General features: G+C 35.0%; 1 long non-coding RNA gene across 2 annotated transcripts in view; it reads right to left on the bottom strand.

The window, feature by feature from the left end:
* Positions 1 to 5,655: 5,655 nt before the first annotated feature.
* The window catches only part of LOC308190044, a 51,180-nt gene continuing 29,019 nt past the window's right edge, over positions 5,656 to 27,816 (bottom strand). The window contains exons 4-5 of one of the 2 annotated variants that reach the window (XR_013946797.1): positions 11,554 to 26,381; positions 10,540 to 10,667 (exon numbers count right to left, since the gene is read on the bottom strand). This is a non-coding gene — a long non-coding RNA (uncharacterized lncRNA). Of the gene's footprint in view, positions 26,382 to 27,816 lie in introns of both variants that reach the window. The other variant, XR_013946798.1, reaches the window with a different exon arrangement.

Here is a 27,816-nt window from a genome sequence, read left to right as displayed (position 1 = left end):
TATATCATATGCCAGATGTTAGGCAGTACCTAATTTCAGAGAAGATGGACTATAAAAACAGGCACAAAGAGGATTAAGTTGTATACTTTAAAAAGCTGGGCTTAACTATCTTGAATAATTGTAAAAGCAACACAAATTAGAATGACAGGAATTTCTCTTCCTGCATTTGAAGAACTTGGAATAGAGGAAATTCTGCTCTTCAGACAGCAGATACTGCATTTAATACTAATAATCATCACATAGGATAATTAAATACTTTGAAAAAGAAAAACTGTTTTATAGACCCTATTGGTTTACAGGATAATATTGACAATGTGCTATTAGCCTGTGAATTTAGGGACATGATAACTGCCGTGATGGAATTAAGTGCTTTATATAAATGCTGTAGGTCAATTCTTCCTCAAGGGTGGAAAATGACAATTAAAAAGTTACATCCGAATCTTCAGAAAAAAAATAAAAAATGATTTCATACCAACCTGCTAAAATGAAGACTATCACCATACTGAAATCATTCTAAGCCAAGATATTTGAGTAACTGGTTCCTATTGTGTTGTAAGAGAAATAACCTAAAATGCTAAATTACATGAAAAACAGTTTTTGGTAATTGATGTCAGCAAAATATTGCCCTAAATCCCAGAAATCCTTGAAATCTATTTATCTGAAATAGCCTCACTGACCTCAGCAAGATACTCAGAATAACTTTATTTATGTTTTTGTTTGTTTGTTTGTTTGTTTTTCTCTTTGATCCTTGTACATAAAGACCAATTGTAAATTAGAATAAGGGAGTTTGAGAAGGAAACTGGTATAATTTCCATTTTCTTTGCTCCATCAGCATGTCTATTGTTACTAACTTTGTTTTCCCATTGGACTGAAATTTTGCTTAATGTTAAAAAAAGATGAAATTCAGGTACAGTGAACAACAACTCTAACACCTTTCTTCATTCATCCACTCTCAACATAAAAGAGTTGAGTACTAATGTACATGCTGAGAAAACAGAAGTTTTAAAACTAAAACTCTTTTAAAGTAACAGCATCCTGGGGTGACTTTCCCTGTTCTTTGGATAGGTTATATGACGACTATGCTGAATTCTGCTCCTATCACTCAAAGGAGCACAAGACCTTTTAACTGCAACCTTTCCTGGCAATGCAAAATCCACTCCCTAAAATAGATAGGTGAGACAGAGGAATTTCCCAAACTCTGCTGCTCTGTCTTAACATAGCAGTGCTCCCTCTGGTATGATGCAGCTCCAGCCACCTCTCAAATACAGGCTAAGTAGGTACTGCACAATTAAACATGAAATCATTGTGTGATCCAGTGAAGGACAGTCTCCAGAGAGTTTGTCAGAGAATATGAGAGATCTACAGCACACCGAAAGCCCAATCCATGATGCCATTTCCACTTTGAAAAGAAATTGATGTTTAAGACAACCTCTTTCAAGCTTGGGTATACTTCAAAGGACATGCTCTGCCTCTTACATGTTCTCTAGTATTTTGCATGTCTTTCTAAAAGAGTCAAAAACACCTGTCAGTTTCTTCATGTGCTACCTCATCAGGTTACCTGTTCTTGCTGATGAAAAGTGGAGTAACCAGCTAAGTTTGTGGGGAGACAGAAGACAAAAACCCTTCTTGTAGTTCTGCATCTGTGGATAATGTGTCCTCTAGATCCCATTGTGCAAGACTCCAGGTTGTGCTTATAATCCCGAAAAAGATTTTAGCATAAGAAGTCAAAAATGAACATGTCAGGATCTCAGGTTTTGCTGTGGGGCAATATTTTCATGATGATGTTCTCACAGTCAGTCAACAAATTGTGTTATTACACAATACATAGTTATCGTAATTGAAGAGATTTGTTTTATTGCACAATCTGGTGACTATCCTGACTCAATGCCTGTGAGGGAGAGAGTTAATTTTTCATGTTGGCTGCTTCCTCAGTAAATTACTGTGAGCAACACTGTGATTTTGCTTCTGTCTGAATTACTGCTTACTACTTGTATAACCTCAAAATCCTGTCAATTCTTCTTTTACCTATTCCCAGATAAGATTCCTGTTCTCCCTCTTTCAAATTGTTGCAGCCTTCAGGAAAATGCCTTAAGTTGTCTGTGCAGCCAGCCTGACTTGTTGGTCAGCTGGCAAGAACAAACAAACAAATGCTAAATACACGTTGCTGACCTTAGGAGTTTTCAGCAAGCTTCATTACTGCTAAATCTTACTCTTCAGCCTCATTAGTCACTTCAGACACTTCAGGTCAAGGCAGTGAATCAGTGTAGCTGGCTCCAAGCTGGAGCGTCCTGCCGGCCAGCTGCCGTTGTGTGATTAACCAAAGGCACTGCCAGCACAGAGGCACCAGGCAGTCTACTGGTTTTGCAGACTAAGGGTGGCAGTGGTTGTAGCACTGAATCAGTCATCCTTCTCTGTCAAGTGGTGTCACTTAAACCACACAAACTCCCAGATGATGAAAAGCAGACTGTGCTATTTGAAGGCACGTCGCATTTGCTGCTACTCTTTACCTCCACCTACTGGAGCTTATTCCAAACATTCCCTGCTCCAACCTTTTCTCTGAGGACTGCAGTAAAAAAGCTATAGAAATGAAATGAAAAAGTTCTGGCTATGGTTATAACAATGCTGCAACTCGACATACATAGACTTGTGGATATGGGCAAAAATAATTTTAAAATGTTAAAATGCTACAGATTGACTTTTTCTTAATTAATAATTCAGCTTTCCCAATGGAGGGAGTTTTAATTTCTCTGTTTATGTTTGTGTTACAAAGTAACAGAAAATTATTAAAGTTTATAAAATGAAGAATCCAATTCAAAGCAAAGCATTCTGAAAATGCAAATATTTTTTGAGTTTGAGAGGGATTTATTTTTGAATTTGAGAGGGATTTAAATTTCTACTAGAACAGATTATGATTCAGCACTGTTAATTTGCCCTATAAAAGATAAAAGATAATTCTGATTTATGGATATTTGTTATTTTAGAAATAATACACATAAATAAGAGTTCTTTTTCCTTCAATATGTTAAGAAAAAATGAAATTTCCATCTGGTTACATTTAAATAGATCCTAGAACTTGAATAGATGGATAGCACAAAGTAGAGAAGTGTCAGAAACACTATTCAAAAACACAAAAGAGTAGGAGAAGGAGTTTAATTCATTAGTGGGGTTTCTTATATTTATGTATAGAACATTGTGTGAAGAAAAAGTAAATGGAAAGAATAAATTTTTCACGTACTTTGACAGACAGATATCTGTGGTTTATTTATCTCTTGTAGAAAAGTTATTTCCAGTGTATAGGCTCAGTGCTCTTGAATTTTCCATCTCCTCTTCTTATACATTTTTTAGGACACAGTTTTATCATTATAGTAAAGGTAGCTGTTATGAAACGTTATGGTCATAAAAGGAGAAATGATTTAGTATTCACAGATGTGATGAGGAGTAGCCTTTAATCCAGAGTTCATATTTACATTTTGTTCACTGACGTGCAATTAATACCAATAGGTTCAACCCTTCTTGCTGGCTGAGGAGGCCAGTGTTTCCCACTTCCTGGACAGAGATGCTAAGCACTAGGCTCTAATACAGAATCACTTCAGGCAAGGTAATATCTATTCTATGTTTTCAACTTGACTGGGTACTAGTGGCTAATACAGGAATTGCTCTGACTACACACAGAAGGTCTCTGATGAGTTGGTGTTTCCTTGTCCATTCTGCCAGCTGTTAGAGTATTTAGGGACAATGCAGATGGAATTATGAATAGTGACTTAGATTTCTTCAGAGTTAAAAACACATCGGCAGATTAAATATATGGATTTCAAAATTCTGGAAACATTGCAAAATAAGTATTCTGCATCACCTCTTTTAGTCATGCAATTACTATTGGTTATATATATTCTTAGTCCTATAGGATGAATTTGGCTCCGAAACTCCGAACAATGATTTTGTTTTGGGCTTTTAATGTTGTTATCTATTTGGTTTTTTGTTTTGGTTGGCTTGATAGGAAAGATGTTGTTCATGCTGAAATAAAAGAAGTTTGTCTAGAATCAATACTTATCTATGCCTGTATCTTAGCTAAGGAGCCACGGAAACCCAAGAATATGGAATCTGACTAGGAGATCAGGATTAACTGAGACATAATGAATATAGATTTTTAAATAAGAAAGAAGGTAAATTTTATGAACTTTTTCATCTTGTCAAAAAAAAAAGTGAAAAAAATGTTCATAGTTGGGCAGAATTAACAGGAAGTGGAAAAGATTCTTTTCTCTAGAGTGGCAATGTGGATTCACTCAGAGTCTAGGGTTCAGAAAGCTTATCAAAATTTATTGTCTCTGGATCTGAATCTGTAGTGAATTAAACTCTTTAGAGATCATGTTCAGCTAACGCAGAATAAATGATATCAATCAATCAAGTTTCTGTGATCAGAAAATACATTATACTATAGCACTCATGTATGAGTTATGTATTTTTCATAGCACATCATTCATACACTACAGAACATTTCATTTTGTTATGATGAATCATTTACAAAGAGAATCTGGAATGTAATGCTACAGAAATTGTATTAGTTTAAATGTATTCACATCTGTACAACGAATTGCAGTCTTCCCATAGCAGTGTTTAAATGTTTTAAATAAGATTTTCCATTAAAACTACTTCATTCTATATAAAATGCAATCCCAATTAAAAAAAATGGATAAACTAAATAATTTTCAATCAATGGATATTTATAATTTCTAATAAACCCAGATACTATAAGCTTCTTTCTATTTTATTGCACTTTTGGCATTGTGAAGTACATAAGTTGTTTACAAAACTATAACTGCTGAAGGAGTTCTAGGAGTATTCTTGGTTTAAACACAGCACTTCTGTTGTTTAGTCCTTATTAGAGGTGATTCTACAAAGTCAGACCTTCAATGTGTTAATTTTGTCAATAACTGAAAATGGGATCAACCAAATCTACACTTAGCTGACTAAAATCAGAGGATATATTGAGTTTCCTGAATTTAGGTTATTGAGATTTTATGGTGTCTTATGCCTGGCCTCCATCTGACACTCTGGATGTATTAGCATGTCCCTGATAGCCAGTGTCCTGCCTATAAACTCTGGTCAGATCTTTCAGATGATTTAGAGACTCTCAGATGGCACTATAGGTGCTCATGTTTAGTAGCCTCTGCAGGGTTTATTGTTAGGCTATCAACTAAGGATTCAGTTTAATATAGCTACATTTATGGGATTATTTGTAATCTAAGCTCCCCATGGAGTCCACAGAGGTTACTCATTCAATTCAGTTGTCTAGAAATAGTCACCTAGTGTCAGTTTGAGATGCTTTAGGATATCTCACCTTGCTTCCATATTTTGTTCTAGAAGAAAGTGGGTTTTCTATGATTTCTATCCATTCATCCTACGTAGATATCTTAGATTCTACAGGGCACCTTGAACTGCAAATGAAATTTATGTTTCAGAAACCAGATCCAGCCCTTTGTCAATTCAGATGATGGAGTATGGAGAGCCACCCAGCTGATTGGATGTAGGAATCTGCATTGGGTTCTAAATAGCTCTCCAGATGCCTCTAGGTAGTAGGCACTTACATTCATCTGTCTTCAGCTGTGAGACGAGTCTTACCTGTTTTCTCATATTTTGTTTAGAGGTAATGGGAGATAAAGAGACAGTCGATACACATTTCATTTGTAGGGAACTTAGATGACTTCATTTTATGTAGCTAAAATTAGGTGGAATGAATCACAGTAAAGATTTACAAAGAATAGAATATCAACTATGTTAGATTTCTGTTGTTATTTTGTTCTGTCAAGCAAGCAAGTGGGAAAGGAAGGCAGAAAGGGAGGAAGAGGAAGAGGAAGAGGAAGAGGAAGAGGAAGAGGAAGAGGAAGAGGAAGAGGAAGAGGAAGAGGAAGAGGAAGAGGAAGAGGAAGAGGAAGAGGAAGAGGAAGAGGAAGAGGAAGAGGAAGAGGAAGAGGAAGAGGAAGAGGAAGAGGAAGAGGAAGAGGAAGAGGAAGAGGGAAAGGAAAAGAGGGAAAGGAAAAGAGGGAAAGGAAAAGAGGGAAAGGGGAAAAGAAAGAGAAAGAGTAGAAGAGGAGGATGGGAGAAAGGAAGAGTAGGAAAGAAATAGGTAAAGAAAGAGGTAAGAGGAAAACAAAAGGAAAAAAAAAGTTGGACAGGAATAAGGAAAAGAAAGAATAGTAGGTGTTAAAGAGCAGGCTTCTGAATGTGCATACACTTGTGCACATTTATGTGCAAATAAGCATGTGCGTATGCGTGTTTGAGTGTTTGAAGCCATCATAAATGTAGAGAAGCATCTAGTGTTTACAAACAGAAATAAACAGTACCAAATCACTCAGGATATGTGAAAGCATTGACACTGTGTAAGTGTCCTGGAGCTATGTACTTTATCTCTGTAAAAAGCTCTTCATTGAACAAATGTTTTCTACTTCCACAAGGGACTAAAGATTACTAGCTGAGATCTACAACATTTATGTATTTGTCTATAATACGCTTAGCAGAAACAATTCAGTGACAGGAATAAGTCATACTCATTAATATTTTGTGTTAGTATGTTCATATTTCATTATAAATTATGTATATGGATATTGAGAAGAAAACAAAATTTGTTTAGGCAACTATGTAGATCTAGAAGTAACGAGAATACCTGAAATGTCTTGAACATGATAGATACTGACTAGAGTTTGCATTATTGGAATAGATATGGGAGTAACTTGGCTAAATATTAATCTAGAAAAGGCAGATGCAATAACAACTGGTAAAAGATAAAAGTCTGGAAGAACTGTTGTGTCCTCTCACTAGCAGAGGGAGGATGGAATTGTTATTTGTAAGTTTGAAAGCTGAGCTGTGGTTGCATGTCTTCTCAGTGATATTAGTGTGGGGAGAATTGCACATCCGTATTATGAAGACATATCCACAGCTTCTCACTGTGAAAGTGCTTAACATGGGAGGTGATTGTATTTAGGAGGTGATGGGAAATCTTGTCCAGAAAGGGAAACAGGAAGTTGTTTGTTTGTTTATTTTCGTTTTGGGTCATTTTATAAGTAGAGGTAAGAGCATTACTCCAGTACAATCTGTTTCATCACCACAGTTCAGGGTGTGGGGAGTTGCAACACATTCATTTCAAGTCAGAAAAATGGGAGCATTTGCCAATGGAGAAGTAACAAGTCACGTTCAAAGACAGTTCAAAAAGCACCCCTGACAAGTGTATTTTTCAGAGAAGTGTGGGAACACTGAGACCGTGAAAGATGAATTTTGATTATATGGACTAGCTTTTCCCTCTGCAAACGACAGAAGAAATCTCTGATGGACCTGTCACCAGAATCTAAATTTTTTTTTTATGCTGGACACATGAACACAGATAATATTAATTTGATACTGTGATCACCAATGCAGTAATATCAATACTGTTTTTCATAGTTACAAAGGCTTTGCAATTGGCAATATACAAAACACAACAAAACAGCAGAAACAGAAATAACAACCAATCACCACCTATGAATTAAAATTCAGGGATCTGAAAGAAAATAGATGTCATCTAGACATTTACTGATGTCAACCAGTCATGCCACTGGGACCACTACTTTAAGGTACTCTAGCAGCACACAACAATTTATCAGCCGAAAAAAAAGAAAAGAAAAAATATAAAGAAAAAAAGGTAAAAATTACACTCTATAGGCATTTCAGGAGTAAAACAGTGTTTATTAATGTAATCATCAATAATTCTCATACTGGACCATAATGCCCAGTGACAAAGCTAGAGAGGTACCACTAATTGTATGGTGAAATTGCTCAAGGCAAAATAGAATAGAGGTAGGAAAAAGAAAATCATCAACTACAAATGGCAGAAAAGCTAAATTTTTGCACTCCAAGCTGTGATTTTTTTTTTTCCTAGAATAGTTACGCTCCCTAGAAAAAAAAGGCTCTCTGAGGATATAGGATATAGACACATTTGCTTCATAGATAACTTGGGGAAAAGAGTTTCTTAACCTCATCTCCTGTTAATGCACAAGTAAGTTGTTCTTACTTTACTGCTTATTCTGAAGAACAAGATTACTATGATATTCCAGCATCAACCTGATGCTCATATAATTTCTTTCCTTCTTTTTCCTTCTTTTTTTTTTTTTTTTTAATATTTATTTATTTTCCCCACATATGTGGTTTGGAGAAAGAAGGGACTGAGGTTAGATGCAAACTGGGTCAGTATGTATCCTGAAGTACCTTATGGATTACATGTAGTTGCAATGTCCAGCATGTGATGGTGATGGAGAGAAAGACATACAGACACAACATATCCTCCAGGTATGTGAACACAGGTTTTAGGAAAGGCAGTCTCTGCTGTCCCTGCTGTGTACGGGTGGTATTGACACACTTTCTACTCTCCTGTAATCCAGACCATGTAGTTTTAGAAAAGAACTGAATTATGATATTTTAGGTCCATATATGACAAATGGAAATGTCCTATACTTTATTACATTTTCTTTCTTTCTTTCTTTTCACAATTATAGGCAATTATTCTTTTTGGTTACTAGATTTTTTTTTATTATTATTATTTTTGTGTCCCTTGATTTACTACAGTGCAATCTTGCTGTAGATATGAAGAGAGACAGGACCATGACAAAGGTAGGGAAGTAAGTGAAGGTGGTAACACTTGTTAGAGTACAGTTATAATTGAAAAAAAAAAAGAAGGAAAAGAAAAAGAAAAAAAGAAAAAGAAAAAGAAGAAAAAGAAAAAAAGAAAAAGAAAAAGAAGAAAAAGAAGGAAAAAAAAGAAAAAGAGAAAGAAAATAGAGAAAGAGAAAGAGAAAGAAAAAAAGAAAAAGAAAAAGAAAAAGAAAGAAAAAAAGAAAAAGAAAAAGAAAAAGAAAAAGAAAAAGAAAAAGAAAAAGAAAAAGAAAAAGAAAAAGAAAAAGAAAAAGAAAAAGAAAAAGAAAAAGAAAAAGAAAAAGAAAAAGAAAAAGAAAAAGAAAAAGAAAAAGAAAAAGAAAAAGAAAAAGAAAAAAAGAAAAAGAAAAAGAAAAAAAGAAAAAGAAAAAGAAAAAGAAAAAAAGAAAAAAAGAAAAAGAAAAAGAAAAAGAAAAAGAAAAAGAAAAGAAAAAGAAAAAGAAAAAGAAAAAGAAAAAGAAAAGAAAAAGAAAAAGAAAAAGAAAAAGAAAAAGAAAAAGAAAAAGAAAAAGAAAAAGAAAAAGAAAAAGAAAAAGAAAAAGAAAAAGAAAAAGAAAAAGAAAAAGAAAAAGAAAAAGAAAAAGAAAAAGAAAAAGAAAAAGAAAAAGAAAAAGAAAAAGAAAAAGAAAAAGAAAAGAAACCTACAAAACATCTTTGAAACACTCTGAGAACTAAAATTTGTCTGTCTACTGATAATATGGAGCTCTATACAGATACTGATTTTATGGCAGAGTAAAATCTCTATCCCTCTCCCCCTCAGACTTTCCATGTTCCACAGGATACTTTTCTTCTCTTTTCCCTGGGCTGCAAGTACCTTACCATATCTGCTTCTTTCTCCTCTTTCTCTAATTACATCTCCTCTATTCCACAGTCACCAACTGTCTTTTCTATCAAAGAGGGCTTAATTGATACATACCTAACTAAACTCTGAGCCATTGGTCTCTACTAGTATTTAGTTTTTAAAGTTATTTCAGACCTCAAAAAGGCCCCATGTGCTTGAAAGTGTGTCTAATTTCTCCAGCCACACCAGGTGGCAGAATAAAAAGTACTGTCTGCCTACAGACCTCATCTTACTTTGTTAGAAGCCTCCTATGGAGCACCGGTGTGAGTTCAGAATTCCCTCTTCTTGAACCTGAAGTGCTGGGGAGCAATTTTTTGACAAAGCATTATGACTCATTAGTGACTCAGAAACTGAGTTGGCTCAGGCATCCCCTGGGGGATTTATATCAAGGCATTCAATATGATTGGTTCACCTAGTACTAAAAGTAAGAAGTTCTTCAAGGTACCTGACAACCCTAAGACTGTCTTCTTAAATTGTCATCCCATATGACTCTGTTATGGCTCTCTTCTTGTTTGGTATTGTTGGTGTCCCCTGAAATGCCAGCTTCATCCCATTTTCAGAGTTGTTTTTAGGGTACAGAAGCTAAAAAGAATATACCCATTATCAGCAGTAAAATCTAAGGCCATGAGATAACTGTCACAAGTAAACTTTACTGTTCTTTGGATCCTAATATCTAATCTTTTAAGAAAAAGAATGGAAAATGATAAGGAATTTATACTAAAAAGTAAAACAAAACCAATTATTTTTGGTTTTCTTTTAAAAACTTCCTTAATATCATAACTTATTTAGGAAAATGCTTATTTAACAGAAAAACACAACAAAACAAAACCAAAAAAAAACACAACACACATCTATAAACCAGAGGAATAGCTTTACTTTGCCTTTGGAATGATCCCTTTTTTCTTATTAGTAAAAAAGAAAAAAAAAGTATATGTCTACTATGTGGAACAATATACGTCGATTTCTACTTGGAGGAACAATTATTTCTCTAGAGGTTTAAACTAAATTTTTTGAGTTTCCACCGTCTTTAGACCACAACTACTGCAGACTATTTTCAGTTTCAGGGCTTCTTGTGAATCCTCTCAGTGCTCACAAACTGACTAGCTTGTCAGTAGGACTCCACCATAAATCCAGTCTGGGTGTGTTCCTAAAGGAGACAGGAAAAGAAATACAGCTTTCAGGACTTGACAAAAGTAAAGAAACAAGATCACCATTTTGCAATTTCTTTTTCCCTATCAATTTTACTTTCTTAAAAAACTTTTTCAGGTGTGACAAGTAGTTTAAAGGGATTTACTTTTTGACAACAGTAACTGGACTTATAGCTAGATTCTTAAAATAGACATTAAACATTATCTGTACAATTATGTCTATTTTATGCATTTGCTTAAATGAACAAATATGAAAAACTTACAAAAGCCTCTGTAAGATTCTTTATAAAGGAAAGCTATTGAATGAGGATGAATCCTATGAAAGTACAGCTATATGGTTCCTGATGACATTTTAGCAATATAGAGGCACTCAATGTTTCCACCAGAGCCCAAGGTCAGATGGCTCTAATTAAGACTAAAGCTATGGCAGAATGAGCTGAAAATGAGCATTGTTAAAATCATTGACAAAACTGGCACTAATTTCAACACAAGTTATCATCTGTCCATTTCATTGTTTATCTTCTGATTTTTATTTTTTAATATAGTTTAATTTAGAAAATGCTAATCTCATTTTACTGTACAAAAGTTTTATCTCACTCAAGCTACTCCAAGGTTGACTTTATTGTGGCAGTCTTTTTTAGTACACCACATTACCATACTAAGCTGTCTGGTTACTTTCAGGAGACTACCCGTGTTTCTCTTCACTGTGGCATTGCCCTAATTCCTTGCCAAAGATAAATTTATGAATTGATGTTTCAGATGCTCAACATTCCATTGAAATCAAACATTTTATTTCTTTACCACCTGTGAAAGTCAGACTATAAATATAATGTTGTCAAAGAAAATTAGGCTTAAGGAAGTTCAAGATAAAGAGAAAATACATACCATAAATTAACAAAGATTCAAACTGTCTTCTTTGTTGTCTGAGAGGTCTTAAAATATGGTGTTCCTCCATCTACTTGTGGCCTGTATTAGTGAACCAGTGAGGACCAAGGCAAGATCTTGAGCACTTTCTTGTTCCATAATGTTTAGTTATTCATATTTCCATGGTGTGATTTTGGCTTTATTTTATCTGGTTTATTAGCACTATCCCAGACAATGCCTAGGTAACGATAAGGGGATAGTATTCCCTGAGGACAAACCAATGAGATCCTCCTGTTCTGGGCTCTGTCAAAGGTGGTGCTGACACATTTTCTTTGTGGACAACTATTGACCAAGAGGCTGGAGAACTCTCCTGACTAATTGAACTCTCCTGGCCTAATTGAGTGGGAGCTACTCTGTGATGGTGGCAATGCTCACTGCCACTTAAATAACCACCTGGCAGGAGGGGATTTATCCAGATATTTTAGGGGCCTTTGCAGCCAAAGAAAGTTCAACTGTAGATTTCCTGACTTCCAGGTGGCTGCCCAAACCACAAAGGGAAGGATTTGGAGAAACTGTGGTTTTGAAGTTTTTTTTTCTCTTGAGTCTTTTCTGTTGAATTCTGTTGAATACAGGCAGTCAAGACTAGAAATTGAAGGGCTACAGGACAGCAGGGAAAAGTAAGACTCCTGTCTGTTGGCTGAAGAAAGTCAAAAGTGTGCTCTGGGGATTATTTCATTCAGATAGTATTTTTTTTGTTTGTTTTTTGTTTGTTTGTTTTGTTTTCCTGTGATAATTCTCTAATGGAAAATGAATATATAAACAACTCATGGAACCAGATTTAGAAGTATATAACTCTCCACCATAAGCCATTTCATGTTAGACTTTCTATTTGGTTCTTCTCAACTATTATTGAATAGGTTACACAGTGTCTTTTTTCCACTTCTCCTTGAAGCTTCCTAATAGCTTTGAAATGAATTCTGTAGAGTGCTGTTCTAACATAAAATGAAAAAGACAAAATAAAATATATGAAAAATACATGGCTTTTTGTTACTGAAATTCATATAACTGGCTATTAGATTTTATGCTAAGTTATTAACTTGATTATTTGCTGTGCATGTGGTGCCATCTTGCTTTCTGTGTACCTTACGTGTTATGTTGAAGTGTTGCCTCCCTGTAATACAAGTTACTTTTGTCATGGAAAATAAGATAAAGAGCAGTAAAAATAATATTGTGTTAAAAAATGTGCTGAAGATCTGCATAGTGAGAACTCCTAGGAGGATAGGGAGAAAAAAAATCACACACTTTCAGAGACTTGTGTAATGAAGTCTGCAGTTTTTGGCTCAGGTTTTATTTTTCAAACAAATCTGCAATAGCAATTTCCTTTCTGAATACTCTCCCAAAGCAATGTAATTATTGGCAGCATTTCAATATGAATTGAAAACTGAAGTTGAATTAATATTTTATTAATTTCTTGATACTTAAAATTAGAATCTGGAAGATTATCTGGTTATGGTAGCTGTAGAAAATATTACACATGTCTGAATTTTTGAGATCATATGATACATTGTCAGACATTGTAGTAACCTGTAGTTTTAAAATGCAGACAAGAACTGTGTAATTATTTTACAAGTGCTAGATGGTGGGAAAGTGTACTTAAATGATACAAAAAAAGATAATCGTCCATACAGATAGGTAAATGGTTAGAGAAGGGCAATTATTCACCCGGATTTGATTCATGTATGCAACTGCTCTCTATTCAAAACAATTCAGACTATAATATGTCAGCCAAACCACTGTATAAATGAATTGCCACACAATGCTTGAAATGTGCTTAACTTCTTTCTATGAAATGGAAATTCCTTTTTCTGAATTCTTATTTTGCTGTATGTATAACGTTCCTACATTTAATCAGCATACTTCAAAATTTATTACTTTCTCGTCACTAGTATAGATAATATTTTCCTGTTTTATGAGACTTTTGACGCTGATCAGACCGTCATATAGTGTAAGCTGAAAATATATTAACTAACTTCAGCTACAGCAAATAATAAAGAGTAAGAGAACCTGATGATACTGAAGAAGCTACATTAGTAGAATTGTTACTGTGTACTATTTATATTGCTGTAGTAAGTTGATGTTATATAGTGTTAAATTTTAATTCAGCAATAATTTCTCATTTTAGGTATGAATCTAAGATGACTTTCACATTTTTTAACTGAGAATTAAATCTTCTCCCATTCTGATATCTAGAGGGTATGAAGTTGTGAGGAAAAAATTACCTGATGTAGTTACCAAACTGCAAAATACTGTTGTGCTCACATGCCACAAACACACACACAAGGTATTTTTTCTGTTATTACTTTTATGCTTTGTTACCGCAGTGTAATCCATAGATTCTCTTACCTGTATATATTGGGTACAGAAGGCTATATTTCAGTTTGCTTTCCTGCCACTGGCAAGGGAAGATGATAAATGTGAGATACTAAAGGTACTGTGAAATACTAAAGTTTGACGTATTCTAGTCCACAGAGAAAGGAGAAAGATGATCAACATGCAAGACCTAAGCATGGAAGTGTTTCTCCTTATTCCTGAAGTCTTTCTGCTAGATTCCACTGATATGGATTTATGAATTTCATTTTTCTTCCAATGCAAGAGAATTCATACAGTTGAACTTAGTTTTAGTATTCCCCTCTCTCCTTCCCACCTGCAATTTAAAACTTAAACATTTGTACAGTATTATCCATTTGTAACAAATGTCAGGCAAACTGGCAGTATCTTATACTTGGTTGTGCTTTGCACATACACACTTTTCACTACATATTTTTCTCTCTTCAATGTAGAAAATTTCAAAAGTTCCCTCTTCAATGGACGAAATCTGAATTTTGCAGTGACAAACCAAGAGTAAACAGAAGCAAGAACTAGGCACAATTACTAGAATTTATTTATTCAATAGTTTTTTGAAGCCAAGCAATTAAAATAAATGCTTCAAAATTTTGATAAATATCAGGGATTCTTTGACAAAATTCACACACTAGAGTCTATTAGTAAAGATGATTATGATTAGTAAAGATGATTATGATTAAAGCAGATCTTACTAATGTTTACAAGTATCTTAAGTGTGGGAGACAGAGGGATTTGGCCAACCTCTTTTCAGTGGTTTATGGGGACAGGACAAGGGGCAATGGCCACAAAATGGAGCACAGGAAGTTCCTCACCAACATGCAAAAGTACTTCTTCATGGTAAGTGTGATGGAGCACTGGAACAGGCTGCCCAGGGAGGTCGTGGAGTCTCCTTCTCTGGAGATATTTAAGGCCCATCTGGATGCCTACCTGGGCAAGCTGCTGTAGTGGCTCTGTGGTTCTGTATGATAACTATGTTTTGTCTGCCCAGCAAATTGAACAGAATGTATAGGCTGGCAATCTGAAGTAATAACTCTGTCTAACTCCTCGAGTTTCTGAGCAGTGAAGTTTTGCAAACAGTAAGTTCTGTCACTTAATTAGACTATTTTGCTTCTTACTCCTTCTTCCCTGTTGTAACATATTAAACCTTGGCAAGTAGAATTCAGATACCAGATTATGTAGATTGGGATCCTTAAATGTTTTCACTGGAGTAAAGGGAGAAAGAAAAGTCAGTTTTGCTGATAAGAAACCATGTTTCAGATGCCAGAGAAGATTAGGAAGTGACGAAGAGTGCTGGAAAGGAAAATTATTTTAGTAGCATTATGGAAGTTTTGAAGAAAAGGTTAGGGAAAAAGCACATTAATTTTAAAAATAAAGCCTTCATTTCACAAGTTGTATAAGTTTATGGAGCTTTATGCTTTCTCATACTTTTGGCTTCATATACAAAATACAAATTGACTCTGGCTCCTGTGTAGTTTTAAGAGCCAGAAATTTTTTTCTGCTGTCATTCCCCATCAACTTCCAATAAAATATTAAGAAAATTAGACTCTTCACTATTACCATTTTTTTTTCCTGTGAGCTCTAAGTACAGCCAAATTGAATTAATACTTTTTTTTCTTTTTTTTTTCCCCCTGCCACCTCTTGCATTCTTCCATGTTTGCTTAATATGCCTGCCCTTAAATATCATCCCTAAAAATTATAGTTGTGAATGAATTGCCAGAAGTGCAGGTCTTGCTATAAAAACTCGACTTTGAGCGATGTGCAGGGCTATTGAACTAGTCTCTACAATACTTTCAGTTATAGAGGACTTTTTTTTATTTTGGACTGGTGTAGAAAACATGAATCTTTTGACTTTTTTTTTTTTTCCAGAAAATGGTTAATACATTAATTTCTTTGAAAAGGAATAATTGTTATTATGTTTAGAAAAAGAAATAAATATATTCTTTTTGAAAAACAGGTTATATTTGCTTTCCTTCTATGTTTGGTCCAGACATCTGCATGTGAAGGTCCAGAAGTCAACTGCATATGTTAGGTAAAGCACAGATAGTGTCGTAGGCTCTTGGCTTTTAGGTTTCCTGATTAGGAATTCATAGAGGGGCACTAAAAGTGCTGTTATGTGTTCTGAGGCTGGGCCCTAGTGACACAGTGAGGCCATCAGTCAAATCATTTTTGCCTAGAACTTCAGCAAACATGAAAAAGAATTCTATTTGTTACTGCTACCTACTGATGCATTCACTTGCTGATAGAAAAATTACTTGTCACCATTGCTATTTAATCCAATAAATGTAGCTACCTTTAGCTAAATCAAAGGCCCTACGGGATCTTTAGATAAATTTGCTCCTTTGAAACAGAATGAAGTAAATCCTATTTTGTATGTTAACCAGCTCTTCCTACTATTGAAACACAGCACTTCCTAGCACTAGTAACTTATTGTCATCTGCCAGGAAAAACAAAACAAAACAAAATAAAAAAAATCACACAACAACAGCACAAAAACAATGCAAAATTCAAACAATGGCAGCAGCCATTGGAACGTAGCTAAAAATATACATTTATCAGCATATAAATAATTAGCCTACATGCAGATACAGTAGCAAAGGTGCTGACAAATCTCTGCCCCAGACAGTTAACAATTTGAAATGGACTCACATATCTGAAGTTTTGTGCTTGAGAATTCTTTCAGAAGTGTCAAATTTTCTTGGGAGAATTAAAGGACAATACTTTGAACTGATTTAGTTATTTCATTTTTACTGTAACACAAATAGTAAGTTGTCATGCTTTTAAACTGAAATTTATTCAGTTGGTTATAAGACTCTGTGGACATATTATGTGTTACTGTGTTTCAGCCAAAAGGTTTGTCTAACTCTGTATTCTATCTGGATAGTGTTTGCCTTGATAAGAATAAGGACAAAATAGAGACATATAATGTAATTCAACTATTTTCAATTCAAGTGACTTCCAGACACTAAGGTGGTTTGTATGCTTATAAACCTCAAAAAAATTCTTTTCTAGTCCAGTTTCTCTTTAAATGCACATAAACTTTCTATATTAAAGACCTTTGTTAATCCCAAATCTCACAGTATCCCCTGTGAGAAGGACCACCTTTCATTTGTGTAGAACATTGTTTATACGATAGCTTCTGGGTCTTCTGCCAGAAAAGACAGTGAATGATCTCATGATGGATAGACTCATGTCTATCCATCTCCATTCCACTCATGATTTTGTAGAGCTCTGTAATGTCATCTTATTCTACAACTGCTTATTCACTTTTACTGCCTTAAAAACTTCTGACCATCTTTTTTTTTTTTTTTGTGTTCTTCTCTGGACTTTTATTAGTTCTGATAGACTATTTCTTGAGATGCATATAGTGTTCAAGGTGTCCGCAAACAAGCCCTTTTGTTTTGTTTTAATAATTTATAATATTTTATTTTCTTTTTCAGAGTACTGTATTGTTTTTGTTATGGCATAATTTATCATAAAGCCAAGGTTTCACTCCTGGATTGTAATGATCTATTTACTAACAATAATTTTGTGTGTGCAGCTGCAACTGTTATTTTTATGTGTCTCACTTCACGTATATTTCCACTGAATTTCATCTCCCTTAGGTGCCCAGTCACTGAGTATTGCTATGCAGTTCTTCATAGTCTGCTCTCATTCTTGTTACCGTGAATAACTTTGTATCAATATTTTTTTAAATTATTATTATTATTTTTTCATTTTTCAGCTTGCGTCCTTTTCCAGATCTTTTAGGAATATGGTGAATAGCAGAGGTCCTGGCTTGGCTTCTGTAGGCACTTCTCTGTCAAACATGTCCAGTGTGAGAAATAATATTTTTAAAAACGTCTGTTTCCTACCTTTAAATCAATCTATTGTGTTTTTTGTTGTTACTGTTCGTTTGTTTGTTTTTGGCATTGTCTTGTTTTATTTTTTTTTCATTTTTCTATGAAAACATGCCCACACAGTGAAGAATGAGTGAAGAATGGAGTTGTGATGATTTCCCACATACAGCTCAATAGCTATTCCCACCTGAAACTTATTTTGTCCCCATCTTGTGGCTGAGAATCTTAAACATGAGCACACACACACACACACAAAAAGGAAATTCTGATGATAACTTTGACTTTCCCCCCATTTTAAATTGTATCAAATTTAAGATGTTTTAATTCCTATTTGAACTCCCTGCTGTCCATTCCTCCAGCATTCTGTTCTCTCAGCAGCCCAGATTTATTGTGTAGATAATCCGTCAGCATGAATCCAGCTCCCACCTCTACAGATCTCCTCAACTGCCAATTGAAGTTGGGTTTGCTTAGCCGAAAAAATAACAGCAGGGCAAGGACATCTTGTTTTACAACCACTTGGCCTTATCTGTATGTACTGGAAAAAACAGAAGGGTAGAGAAGAAAATCTGCCATTTTCTTCATCAATTATTGTACTGAATAGGAATTTCCAGATTAGTCTTTGTTCCACACTTTTTTTTCACACTTCCTTGCTACTAGCCTCACTTTCCTGCTATGTTGGGTCTTTCCATGTCTCCTTCTCAGCCCAGTTGCTTTCATTTTCTCAATACCATTGTCCTATTTACTTTCCTTTCTGCATTTCTATCATTGGAAACTCTTAAACCTTTGTTAAATTAAGCTAACAAACTGAATTTTTCCAAAGTTACTTTGCTCACTTCACTTCTATTCTTTTATGTTTCTTCTGTCTGTGTTTATAGATGTTAGCACCTTTGCAGCACAGTCTGTGTTTTTGCATGCTTTTGTGAAGTTTCTTTTGCTTTAAGGGATAGAGGTACCCAAGGACTCCACTATTACCAAGACTAATATAAGAAGTTATTATGTATGACCAAGTTGGCTGATATATTGATGTCTGGGGATTCAGAAAGGAAAAAAAGCCAATTTAAAGTTTTAATAAAGAGAAAATCAATTTTAAGATTCCAGAATGGATTAAAAGTGAAGGCTGGAAAATTAATTTACTTGGATTAAAGGTAGTTGTTGGGGAAAAAGAGGTATTTCTGAGATGAAACCTTTGTTTGCTTTTGACTAATGAGGTTCAAACTTCATTAAAATTTCATTACAGTTAGTTTTTAAACAGTGATTAGAAATTCCTTACTAAACAACAACAGCAAAAGCAAAAACAATCAAAAAAAATCAAGGTCAGAAAATATCACAATATCTGGAAAGGTGCTAAGTTTCTATCACATCCACTCACTGAAGTCAGTGGGAGTTGGCTAGAGTGAGTAGCAAGAAATAATTGACAACTGGATTCTTCTCACATAGAAACATAAACTGTCTTGAAATCAGTGACAACATGAGAACATTGCCCTTGACAGTGTTCATTTTGCAAATAAATGGGGTATTTGCTCCATAAATGAAGGATTCCATAAAGACTTCTTATGATCATAGACTGGCAGCTGAAAGATTTCTAAGTGATTAAATCACTTGTTACTTACATGTGAAGGGTTTAACATGTATATATACATATTTACATTCATATCTTGCATAGATCCTTATATGCTATACCAACGCAGGATAAGTGTATGTGTGTACACTCCATTCTATCTCTTTCATTATGATTCATGATAACTTGATGGCAAAAAAAAAAAAAAACAAAAAACACATTTAGTGATGAAAGTATATGAAAGAAAGAAAGAAAAAAAAACCACAACCAACCCCCCCAAAATCTCCCCTGGATTTTGTAAAGTCTGGCTTGCTCACTACACATAGAATTCACCACTTGTGAAGCCAAATTCCATTTGTTCGTCCAGCATTCCATATGTCTGCCCAAAATCTTACCTTAGATCTGGCATCCCTGACACAGTCACAGACACAGATCAGTGTCTGTGAATACCTCAGATATCTCAAACAGAGCTATGTGTCTGTATCTGAGAAGGTGAGGCAAGCCACAAGTTAATCTGGAAGAGCCACCACTATAATGGAGTTTAGCCTAAAGTAGACACTTATTCTTTAGGTATTGTTGACTGTAATGTGAGTTTAGACACCTGACATGTATGTAGACATGCACATGAAGTCACTGCATGACCAATCTCATCTTAAATACTTTCTTCTTTAAATCAATATAACTTTTTACTGTTCTGCCACACTTAAAAGGAATTTTCTTAGTGTATGATTGTAGTGCTGAAGACAGCAAGGTTAATAATGAACATCAACTGTAGTTGATCGCATATATATAATTCTACTTCTTTTCATTAAGAAAAATGTGAAGAAAAAGGAAAAGAATATTCTGACAAAATATAGTGTAATATTTACCTCAGTCTTTCTACATTAGATACTCAATTGAGGGTGGAATACCTGAGCAGTAAACAGTCTTGCAAGCTGACACCTAGTGCTGTCCCAGGCTGCCTTATTTCTCTGCACAAGTAGGACACATAAGTGGAGGATTCCTCCATGGACCGAATCAGTGGGAAACTGAATTCAATCAGGTACTTGGCATTTTTTTTTTCTTTGAAAATGAGAGGCTCATAAGTAGGATTTAAAGCATTCTACTGCTCACATATAGTCTTCCTTTTTGGCATCTGTTAACAATGGATTGTTACAATTGCAACTCCACCCATTATTAGAATAGAAATTTGTACTAACTGTTTTCCAGTTAGAACAAGGATTTCTCACTGACAGAAGAAACAATTGAATGCTTTCTTAGTGACAGGAAAAAAACAAACAAACAAACAAAAAAACCCCACACAACTGAATGCAACCTTTAATGGGACAGTATTTCCTTTCAGAGCACCATGGGATATGAGTGCCCTCTGTAGCTTTCGACTAATTGCACACAAAAGACTGCAGGAGATGGTAGCTGTTTAAAATTGTTGCTGGCATTGCAATAAGAGATGCTACTCTTAGTTGAATTGGAACATGTTATAATTCTGCTCGGGAAAGTGATGGTGCCAGTACAGATTTCAGAACATGTTGGGGTGGCAAGTACTAGCAATAAGAAGGCAAGCACAAACAGCAAATACATTAAAGAAATCTATTTCATATCAAATAGAGTTCCAAAAATACATTTTCTGAAATAGCTACAATTTTTTCCACCTTAGTTAAAAAATCAGTTCCTTTGACCTTACATTTAACAGATGTAACATTCTTGGCTATATTCAGCTTTGGTGAGAAATCAATATAGAGAATGATTTGTATCCTTTAATCATCTGTAAATAAATACTCAAAATTGTTGTCAAAATTTATACCTATAAAAGCAACATTCCAGAACAGTTATGTCAATGAAAACTTACATGTTCTCCAGCCTGCAGCATAAGTTCAGAAGGTTCTTCTATATCAAATGTTAAGTCAAAGGTCAAAATGCAGAATTGGGATAGCTTGGACCTGGACTTATAAATAAAGCATCAAATTAACTTTCATTTCTGACTGCTTTCTTTTGGAAATAAAGGAAGAAAAAGAAGAAAGAATGTAGTTTCCCTTTAGCCAATAACATTATGCTATTTTTTTTTCCAGATGTTCCTTCATCTGAATAACGTGAATTTCCCTCCTCTTCCTAAAAACCTTAGCAGGCCAGAAGCTGACCCTGTAGACAAATAGATGACTTAGGTGGACTATAATGGAAAGATAAATAATAAATATAGATCTTATTTCAGTAAATTTCTTGAACATACCAGTAAAATATTTTCTTTATCACAGGAACTCAGAAACTACCCACCAAAATTCTGTTTCTTGAGGGCCTTCTCAAATTCAGAACATCATTACTCTCTCATCAAAACTTTCATGCTTTCCTAATCATGCAGGAGAGCTAATTGACATTAATACAGGACACAAATGAAAAAAAAAAAAAAAAAGGAATAAGGAAAGATATTTAGAGGTAAGGAAAACCAGTTCCCACTCTGCTATAGAGGGAAAACAGGTCAGATGTGTCATCTGGATATCTCCTGTTCCTTGAACTCATTTAGCTGGTAAATCGGTCTAAATGTTCCACCTCAGACACAGTCTTTCCTTCACAATATTTCTGTTCCAGAAGTTATTTCCTTCTTGCCACCTGCTGTAAACTCTTCAGAAGTTTAGTGTGCTCCTGGTCTCTAATCTGTTAGATTTCTTCGAAGTGACACTTTCAATAAACTCAGAAATTTCAATTAACATAATACAAGATGCCATTCCATAGTGTATTTTGACAATCTACTTCAAGGATTAGGAAAGAAAGTAGACTGCTGAACTTAGACCACTATACAAATAATAAAATAAAATCACTCTTTTCTCCATAGTTTACAAATGATGGTGATCTATTTCACTCTACTATATTAACACCACTGTAAGTTAAAATAATAAAAAAGTGGTCCCTTATTATTGTTATTATTTTTTTTCCACTGTGTGTGCTACTCTTTAAAATGTAAAGAAGTATTAAAACTGAACTTTTTGGCTGTGCATACTCTGAAGCAGGTTTGAAATCTTGAAGTGTTCCCCCTCTGCACCCTGTTCCAATGGCCAATATTCTGCACTGTGCCAGCATAAAATAACAGTAAAATGTGCCTCATTATTTCACCTTAAAAATAACACATACCTTTCAATAATGCTGCACAGATTTTCAATCTTCTTACTTTCCAGCTCCTGTTATGTAACAGTGACCTGAACAGTCAGACCCATGGATACTAGCCTATTCAATTACACATTTTCCATTACATCCAATTTCTAAACTGGGTGCTGCATGCCTTACATACCTATCTTTTTAAAATTCATGCATTAGTGTATGATGAATAGAGCTTTCTGTGCTGAGATGGATCCTTTAACTTCATATAAGTATTACTTGTTGTTTCTCCACAACAATTACTGAGGATAACACTTCTGAAACAAACAGACACGTTGTTATTTCTAAAATTCCTTTATGAAGTATGACACCTTAACTCTGCAGATGGCTTTGAAGGCTCCAGGCTGAACCTGCAAATGATCTTAAAATGCCAGCATTCTTTTCAGTAGGAACAGCTCAGATTGCTCTGTTCTGCAGGTCACTTTCCTACTTCCATCCTTCTCACAAAAATCTGTGGGAACAGATACACCAGCTAGTTTTTTTTTAAAGTATGTTTTAAGTATGTTTTTAATCTGACCCTTGGCAATCCATACTGAGAAGGGAATTCTACAGCTGTTTAGCTCCATGCCAAGAACATCCTATGACAAATCTGCTCCCATTTCTATCCAGACTGGAGTAGAGTTAAGAAACAACAACTTTGTAAGTGTCAAAGAAGGAAAGAGAAAAATTACACTATGATAACACACATTATAAAATCAATGGGATTCTTACCGTTGGGTGTATCCTGTTAGGAGTGCCTTTGCTTCCTTCAGTTTCCATTAGAAACTGACCAAATGCATTCACTCCTTATGCTTGCAATATGTGGAAATAGAGTGTATACTATTCAAAACCTTTTATATGAAACTATGAAAATTTATATGAAACAACACAAATTATGTTTTGCCAAAAGATTTTGGATTTCGATAAAACAGTCTCATTGGTTTAAGAAAAAAAAAAAGAGAATAATAATAATAATAATAAAAAAGGACTACTAGAAAGAGTTTTTGTTGTTGTTTTTACCTTGAAAATAACTTTTCCTTCAGAAAACTGTTTTAAATATTTTAAAAGTGTGTTCAGAATAAAATGGTGATGGATATCTGTGATGTTTCTTAAAAAAAATTGTTTCCTAAAAATAACTTAAATGTCTTTTTTTTTTTTTTTCCCTCAATAGATGGAAAATCTGCTCTTATGCTGACTGTCATGATCTCAAACTTGATGTTCATGTATGCTTTTCTGTTATTAGATAGATTCTCAATTACCATTTTTTATTTATTTTTGAGTTTCCTCAACAATTAACAAACTTCTGTTTCTGGCATGGTGCAAAGACTCTCTAAGAAGACCCTATACAGAAATTTTCCAATCTAACATGTCTATTCTGTAGAAAAATAAAAACAGAGTTTCTAGCTCCATTATTTTGTGTCTCTCAGACTGCAGTGGCAAAACTTAAAAATCCCTATTGTTTGGACAAGTTATTATTGCTGAAGAAAGTAACTCTACAGTATAATCTACCTAAGAGTAACAAAAAATAACAACAAATATGAATGTATGTACATGTATATAATTAATATCTTTGCCAGTTTCACAAGGGTTGTATAACTGATATCTTTGCCAGTTTCACAAGAGTTGCTATGTGCAATTTCAAGCTAGGAGTAAGAACAAAATTTCCTTATGGACAAAGAGACATTTGCTCACAATCTAAAAATTTATAAAATAGATGCTTATATGGGATTGCTTCCTAGACAATGTGTCACTACTGAAACTAGAACACAATCCTGTGACTTTTGAAAATGCAATGCCCATAGTATAGTTTCTGTGGCAAAATTCAGGTATTATTTAATTTATATTGATTTGAGAGTTCACCTGTATTCTTCAAGAGCTTATGTACATTTTATTAATAAATAAATATATGTCATCAGGAAACAACTTTTCTCCTGAGACAAATCATCATGTTTTCAAGAGTACTTAGAGACAGAGAAAAAAAGGGGCAGAGTTTATTCTTCACATATCAACAGCCGACAAAAATATTTGTGCAAAGACAAGGCTGGTTAAAATCTACTCTTTAGAGCTTTGCAGAATATATTATGGCCTGCAGCATAATGGCTTCTGCTTTAGGTATTTCAAAATTTAGCACAATATATTTCAGTGAGGCAGGAAAATGCTAATATTGGACACATATATACTGAATTAATTTCTCAAGGGACACGTCCAGAGTACCCAGGATTCATTCCCATTAGTCTTCAACTAATTAATGTAGTGTTATTTAAGAAAAGGTGGAAGGGATCATATTGATAAGTGTCAATAGTGTGCATTCAAAACATCTATTATTTCTCTTCTGTGTCCTTGGAATCCTGAAAAAAAAATCAAAACAACAACAAAAAATCCGTCAATCACTTATAGTTAATTGTTAAGTAGAAGACAATTAAAAAAAAAAAAAAAGGAGAGAGAGAAAAAAAACACATCTCCTTTGTTCCTATTTTATCTGTATTCCCTTCCCCCAACCTCAATCTATCAGAAGCATATAGAGAAGAAGGAAATACTTTTTTTAATCTATTAATTGCAACACTGTTTCTTCAGGAGTCAGATCATTGTATAATCCATTTGGATGTTAGAAGAATTATTATTATTATTAAGTAGTACTTTTTGTGTCTAATTGCAGTATGCTGTCAAAAGCCTGGCTTGCACTGAGCATCCTTCTTTTTTCACTGGCTTCAATGTATAAAACATTGCAAAATTAGGACATCCAGGAACATTAAAATGTGTAAGTGCTCTAAATATTTCTATAAACTCAGATCTATGAAAAAAAGAAAGTTTTCTTGAGACCTAACATCTATATTTGCTGTATTTTTTTTTTCCCAAGGTTAAAGAATCTCCTTTTGTCCTTCAGTCTGGCCGTGGAAACTTGTAATGTTTTTTGTTTAATTAAGTGACAGAATAAATTGACCAAGGAGATCAGGAAGTGTTTTGATCCAGGTTATTGGAATGGAAACTATACTCAGCTTTCCCAGTAACTTATAAGCCAGCATCTTTCTCCATTAGATCTGACAACTACAATTTGCTCTGGACCTCCTGATGTAGCTTGTCACTACCAACAGGCCAATATGTACATGGCCAGGGGTTACAACATACTGATTCATTAGGCTACAACCATGAATCTGCCACTTCAGAGAAAAGGCCCATCCATCTTCCTACATTTAGCTGTCATTCCTACCATGAATGTAATGCTGTTACTGAGACAGCCAAGTCCATTGCTCATGCCAGATGTTGTTAAGAATTCAATCCATCCTATCTGTGAACACTAGTCCCTTCAAACAACAAGATGTTGAGTGAATTACATATTGAGTGGTGAGTTTTTTGGCATTTAATTATCCAGCTGAAAGGAACATGCTTAATTGTTACCGCAGTTATTGGTTAGCAACTAAATGGAGGAATTTTATGAAGCAACAGTAGAGCATTGGCAGCTGAATAAACGTTTCACAGAACTGCAATGGCTTTGACAAAACATCTTTATTTCTTTACTAAGCACAAATGCCTCTCTTGTTGAGTAAAATGAACAGGTTTTATTTATTTTTTTTGTTTGTTTTTTAAATAAGGAAACATACTATTATTTCAGTAAGGCAAATAATTCATGTTGGTCAACCTCCTGCTAACCAGTTTTGGCCCTTCAAGCAGGAACATTTCCAGTATGTACAGGGGTAGCAGCACAGTGCTCGTTATTCATACATTCTCAGATATTCATGCCCGAGTAGCCAGGGAAACGTCTATTGGGACTGCTGTGTTCAGCAAGGGGGGTATGTAATCCACTTGGAAAAAATCTGTCCTACAGAACTCCAGGGACATAGGACACTGTCACATCCCATCTCCTTAGGTCTGCAGGGCAGCAGTACCCAAGTCCATCACTTCATGTACCACATTGAAGCAGGTCTCTGAAGCTGAAATGGAATTGAGTCACATCTTTTCATGAGGCTGATTAAAAAGGTCCACATTACAGAAATAGTACATTGCTTCTGTACTTGGCAGAAGGTGAAGAAAGAAATATGAATATACATGATATTTTCAGACCAGCTACTAAATATCATATACATGATATTTATACATGATATTTTCAGACCAGCTACTAACGCTGTGTGCTCCTCATGAATGTTCTATCTTATAATATGCCCAGCTACCTTCCAACAATAAAACTTTGAGGATATTAAAACAGGGCTTGGGACTTTATTAATTTATGTGAATTAAGCTATGTGAAGCTTCATTCTTATTTGTAAAGACAAGAAAACAAAATAAGAAGCTGAAAAGACAACAGTTTATTCCCCTAGATTTTAACTGGGATATGATCAGACATGATCAGTGTGACAAACAGAATAAAGCTGACATTTTCTAACAGTAAACATGGACACTACCCTTTTTTATTTTTGTATCTGACTTCACGATATAGTCTGGAATCTAGGAAGTAGTCATCCCATTCATTCACTAACAAGCAAGTGATGCTGGGTTTATTTACCAACTTTACTTTATTGCCAGCTAGAAAATAATGATTTGTGATCTTTATATCCCTTTGACGAGGTTAGTTTGCCCAACATTTTTGAACTGACTGAATTTAAAAGAGAAAAACAAATGCCTGGACTGACTATCACTGGAGGTTTTTTGAAAGTACTTGAACTAAAGCTATACTAAATTTAGTGATAATTTAGAATAGTTCATAAAAGCTTAGTTAGAAGAGGTCTGAGCAGCTTGTGCAAGAGTCATTTTCTTCCCTTCCCTTCCCTTCCCTTCCCTTCCCTTCCCTTCCCTTCCCTTCCCTTCCCTTCCCTTCCCTTCCCTTCCCTTCCCTTCCCTTCCCTTCCCTTCCCTTCCCTTCCCTTCCCTTCCCTTCCCTTCCCTTCCCTTCCCTTCCCTTCCCTTCCCTTCCCTTCCCTTCCCTTCCCTTCCCTTCCCTTCCCTTCCCTTCCCTTCCCTTCCCTTCCCTTCCCTTCCCTTCCCTTCCCTTCCCTTCCCTTCCCTTCCCTTCCCTTCCCTTCCCTTCCCTTCCCTTCCCTTCCCTTCCCTTCCCTTCCCTTCCCTTCCCTTCCCTTCCCTTCCCTTCCCTTCCCTTCCCTTCCCTTCCCTTCCCTTCCCTTCCCTTCCCTTCCCTTCCCTTCCCTTCCCTTCCCTTCCCTTCCCTTCCCTTCCCTTCCCTTCCCTTCCCTTCCCTTCCCTTCCCTTCCCATTATATATTATATTATATTATATTATATTATATTGATAATTACTTACAAAGACAATATCTGATAACTTCATCTGGTTTAAGAGAATATGTTTTTTTTTCATCTGCTCTTATCTGGTGAGACTAGTGGCCTTCAGAGCTGAAGGATCCCAGTTAGCAGCAAT

The sequence above is a fragment of the Anser brachyrhynchus genome (genome assembly GCF_964034855.1).
Source record: "Anser brachyrhynchus genome assembly, chromosome: 2".
In the NCBI taxonomy this organism is placed as follows: domain Eukaryota; kingdom Metazoa; phylum Chordata; class Aves; order Anseriformes; family Anatidae; genus Anser; species Anser brachyrhynchus.
The sequence above is the reverse complement of the archived record's forward strand: the minus strand, read 5'-3'. Positions and strand labels throughout refer to the sequence as shown.